Source organism: Rhincodon typus, chromosome 1 (assembly GCF_021869965.1).
Source record: "Rhincodon typus isolate 14 chromosome 1, sRhiTyp1.1, whole genome shotgun sequence".
Classification (NCBI taxonomy): domain Eukaryota; kingdom Metazoa; phylum Chordata; class Chondrichthyes; order Orectolobiformes; family Rhincodontidae; genus Rhincodon; species Rhincodon typus.
In genome coordinates, this window is record NC_063332.1 from 148,566,762 (window position 1) to 148,572,336 (window position 5,575).

Here is a 5,575-nt window from a genome sequence, read left to right on the forward strand (position 1 = left end):
AAACAGAAATAAAGGGCTTATTTCTACCCAACCATAGTTTACAGTTGCAAAACTGAAAATGACAATGTAACTAAATTATTGCGTAATTACAAACTCCGGGTTGATATTAGTTAGCTAGTTATTTGGAATTTTTCCCCAATGATGGTCTCCTACATTCATCGTGCAACAAAAGACTGATGCATAGGTCCAAGGTTATTCCCAATTTAATAAAATAGACATCTGTGCCCCAGGCATCAAATGAATAGAGATTAAATCTTCTGTACATTTCACACCAGAAAAATAGTGCAGTCTCAATAATGGAAAAGAAATCAAGATACATCAAATGTGTGGTGTAAAATTGCAATTTTACATGAAGTAACATGAAAGCAAGGGTAATAAAATGCATCTCACTGTTAAAATTTATCTTAATGCCTCCTCAAGCATTGCTGTCAATTTCCTTTTAATATAGGTTCAAAGAATGTAACTCCTTCTCTTCAATAGAATGTTACTTTGAACCCTACTTATGCCTTTTTTTTCCAAACGCGGAGTATTAGGTCCACATTTTAGGAAATTGCAACCTGGTTTCAATAATTGTGAAAGCAGTGTGTGATTGATCATTGTGTAAAGCTAGTTGAATGCAATACTGGTAATCCCCCAAGTTAAAAGCAGACTTCTTCTTCACGAAACATCATCACAATATTGTTCTTTTTCTCACTGAGCAAAAGATAAAAAGTAAAGGCTTGTATTTATAGAGCACCTTTTGTGACCTCAGAATGTCTCAAACCACTTGACAGTTAAGTTTGAAGTCTAGTCAAAATTGCAATGTGGTATGAGAATGTCGCTTCTTTAAACAGGGTGAAAAACATTTCTACTAGAATATAGAATGAATTCAAAAGAAAAGTTTAAAATCTTCAACATTTCAGGCAGCACCTTGGCAAAGACGAACAGAATTGAAATTTCAGGTTTGATCAGAACTGAGAAAGGTTGAAAATCTAATCAGTTTGAGCAAATATATGGAGACTAACAGGGATCAGCCATCGGGACCCACTTTCACCAGATATATTAATTATTTGAATGAGGGACTAAATGTAATTTCTTCAAGTTTGTGTATGACACAAAGCTGGGTGGGGGGGTGAACTGTGAGAAGGATGCAGAAATGCTTCAGTATAATTTGGACAAGTTGAGTGAGTGGATAAATACGGGGCAGATGAAATATAATGTGGAGGTTGTATGAGGTTATCCACATTGATAGTAAAAACAGGAAGGCAGATTATTATTTGAATGGTGATAGATTGGGAAAGGGGGAGATGCCTTGATACCTGCCTGTCCTTGTACACCAGTCATTGGAAGTAAACAAACAGGCATTGAAGAAAGCAAATGGTGTAATATAATAAAACAAATGACTGCAGATTCTGAAGATCTGTAAGAATAGAAATTATTGCTGGAGAAACTCAGCAGGTCTGGCAGCATTGACAGCATCTGTGGATAGAAAGCAGAATTAACATTTCAAGCCCAGTGACCCTTCTCAGAACTGATAGTAGCTAGGAAAAGGTGGTATGTATTACTGAAAACAACAGGTTGGGTAGGAGGGTGGAAGGTAGGAGTGAGTGGCTAGGTGGAGAGGGAGCCCAGAGACAGAGAACAAAATTTGGCACACAAAGGGACAGTTAATAGTAAGGCAAGGAAGGAGAACAGCTGATAACAGGACCATGAGTTGCCAACAATGAATCGGCAATGGGGACATCACATAGAAACTTGTAATGTTCTAACTAGACGGGGTAAATGCAGAAAGGGTGCCCCAGATGACTGGGGAGTCTGGAACCAGTGATAGTTTAGGTAGTTTAATGCTCCAGGTTAGGTCATTTAAAATTGAGCAGAGGAGGCATTTGTTCACCTAGAGTGGTGACCCTGAGGAAAACAATGCCACAGAAAACAGTTGAGGACAAAATATTTGACGTTTCAAGAAAGAGTTAGATATAGTTCTTGTGGCTAAAGGGATTAAAGGATATGGGGAGAAATCAGGAACAGGCTACTGAGTTGAATGGTCAGGCATGATCCTATTGAATGGCAGAGCAGGCTCAAGGACCTATTCCTACTTCTATTTCCTATGTTTCTATATTTCAAAATGAAACGAGGTTGGTAGGAAGTATATTAAAAGGGATGATCTGCGATAAAGTGAAAGATGGGAAAGATTAGATAAAGAAGGGGTTCTTAGTGCAAGACCAAAAGGAAATAGAAGATATGGTGGTATGAATGGCAGCACAGATGCTGTCTGATTTTGTTAAATGTAGTTGAGGTAGAGATCAGCCTTTAAGAAAGATATAGATTTTTTGCTAAAACTTTAGATTTTAAAGGCAAGAAGGGGCATGGAGAGAAAGTGGGAATATAACATTTAGATAAAAATCAGCCATGGCCATATTGAATAGCAGAACAAGTTCAAAGGACTGAATGGCTTACCCTTCCTCCTTGTTTTTATGTTTTTTTTTCTGTGTTAATGATCTAATTAATGGCAAAATAGATCCAATAACTTACAGCTATTCCTGCAGTTTTTTCCTCTTTCATGGGATTGGGTCATTGGTGGCAAGGATAGAATTTGTTGGCCATCTCTAATTGCTGTGAAACTGAATAGGTTGCTATGCCATTTCTGAGGCAGTTTAGAGTCAACTACATTGCGACAGGTTTGGACTCAGATGTAGATGCGGGCAGGTGAGGATGGCAGACTTCCTTTCCTAAAAAGTGTTACATAACCTTTTTAATTTCCTTTTTAGTAGTTGAATTTAAATTCCTCCAGCCGTTGTAGTGGTTTCTAAACTTTCTCCCCAAGGCATTAGCCTAGTCTTCTAGGTTACTGATCAAAGTGGCATTACTACAATGCTTCCATCTCCTGGGGTTGACATTATTGTCACCTTTACAATGCTTATACTACAATTAACATACAAAAGAACTTCCCAGAGGATTTCCTGTATTGGCAAATGAGGCTATACCAGCAGTGTAATGGCCTTGCAGACACCAAAGAAAGACTTACAGACACTTTTGGTGCAGATATATATATATAAAAGAGCAGAACATTCACCTCTCATAATAAAATCTCTGACATCTTTTAGGCTACAGAATTTTTTTTGGAAGAATTAGCCAGAGATAAATTCCAGAATTATTTTAATGGATGAGTTCTTCCTGTCTCTGGATTAAATGTAAGACCCAAGATATGTATCAGGATTCCATGGAAGTTCCACATGGGCCAATTCCCCTGCTCCCCAAGACTTCGGACTTCCAACTGTGAATTAAGAGTGCGAAGTTTTGTACAATCCTGGACCAAACCAGTCCCAGACTATAACCTCCCGACCCAATTATGCATCTCACCCACATGTCACCCCATCCAACTGCCAACCTACCTACCTGCCATTCTACTCACTTTCCTACTAGGCTCACCCATCCTACTCTTTCGGTCCATTCACGCATTCAGGCTGGAAGTTTAAATGTCTGCCAATAAGTTGGTGATGTTTCTGCATTGATTCTGTTTGATATTCTCTGCATGGCTTTCCATGCTGAAAGAGTTCTGCTTTATAAATATCATGAAGTTCTGAGAGACTGGACAGAATTTAATGTAAACTGCTGCCCTTGGCCCAACCATATTCCGTTGCTTCATCAATGACGTTCCCTCATTTACAAATGGGAATATTCGCTGATGATTGCACAATGTTCAGTGTCATTTATGAATCCTCAGATACTCAACAATCCATTTCCAAATGTGGCAAGACCTAGACAATGTCTGGTCTTGAGCTTGGTCTTGAGCTGACAAGTGGCAAGGAACATTCGTGCCACACAAGTGCCAGGCAACAATGAGCAAGAGAGAATCTAATCATTGTCCTCTAACATTGAATTGTATTGCTGTCACTGAATCCCTTACTACCAACATCCTGGAGGGTACCATCTACTAGAAACTGAAGTGGATTATTTGTATAAGCAGCTTGGCACAAAGACTAAGAATGCTGCGGTGAGCAACTCAACTCCTTTTCGCCAGTAACTGACGCCAGCTACCAGGCACAAGTCAGGAGTGCGATAAAATACTGTTAAATTGTCCGGGTGAGTGCATCTCTAACAACACTCAAGAAACCTGACACAATCTAGTTTAAAGCAGAGATAGTAGGAACTGCAGATGCTGGAGAATCCGAGACAACAAGGTGCAGGGCTGGATGAACACAGCAGGCCAAGCAGCATCATAGGAGCAGAGAGGCTGACGTTTCGGGCCTAGACCCTTCATCAGAAAAGGGGGAGGGGAAGGGGGTTTTGAAATAAATAGGGAGAGAGTGGGAGGCGGATAGAAGAGGGATAGAGGAGAGGATAGGTGGAGAAGAAACAAACAGGTCGAAGAGGCGGGGATGGGGCCAGGAAAGGTGAGTGTAGGTAGGGAGTTAGGAAGGGGATAGGTCAGTCCAGGGAGGACGGACAGGTCAAGGGGGCGGGATGAGGTTGGTCGGTAGGAGATGGAGGTGCGGCTTGAGGTGGGAGGAGGGGATAGGTGGGAGGAAGAACAGGTTAGGGAGGCAGGGACGAGCTGGACTGGTTTTGGGATGCGGTAGGGGGAGGGGAGATTTTGAAACTTGTGAAATCCACATTGATACCATTGGGCTGCAGGGTTCCCAAGCGGAATATGAGTTGCTGTTCCTGCAACCTTCGGGTGGCATCGTTGTGGCACTGCAGGAGGCCCAGGATGGACATGTCGTCTGAGGAATGGGAGGGGGAGTTGAAATGGTTCGCGACTGGGAGGTGCAGTTGTTTATTGCGAACCGAGCGTAGGTGTTCTGCAAAGCGGTCCCCGAGTCTCCGCTTGGTTTCCCCGATGTAGAGGAAGCCACACCGGGTACAGCGGATGCAGTATACCACATTGGCAGATGTGCAGGTGAACATCTGCTTGATGTGGAAAGTCTTCTTGGGGCCTGGGATGGGGGTGAGGGAGGAGGTATGGGGGCAGGTGTAGCACTTCCTGCGGTTGCAGGGAAAAGTGCCGGGTGTGGTGGAGCTGGAGGGGAGTGTGGAGCGGACAAGGGAGTCACGGAGAGAGTTGTCCCTCCGGAAAGCAGATAAAGGTGGGGAGGGAAAGATGTCTTTGGTGGTGGGGTCGGATTGCAGATGGCGGAAGTGTCGGAGGATGATGCGTTGGATCCGGAGGTTGGTGGGGTGGTACGTGAGGACGAGGGGGATTCTTTTTTGGTTTTTATTGCGTGGACGGGGTGTGAGGGATGAGGTGCGGGAGATGTGGGAGACACGGTTGAGGGCGTTCTCGACCACCGAGGAGGGGAAGTTACGGTCCTTGAAAAACGAGGACAACTGAGATGTACGGGAGTGGAATGCCTCATCCTGGGAGCAGATGCGGCGGAGGCGAAGGAATTGGGAATAGGGGATAGCATTTTTGCAGGAAGGTGGGTGGGAGGAGGAGTATTCTAGGTAGCTGTGGGAGTCGGTGGGCTTGAAATGAATATCGGTTTCTAGGTGGTTGCCCGATATGGAGACAGAGAGGTCCAGGAAGGGGAGAGAGGTGTTAGAGATGGTCCAGGTAAATTTAAGGTTGGGGTGGAAGGTGTTAGTGAAGTGTATG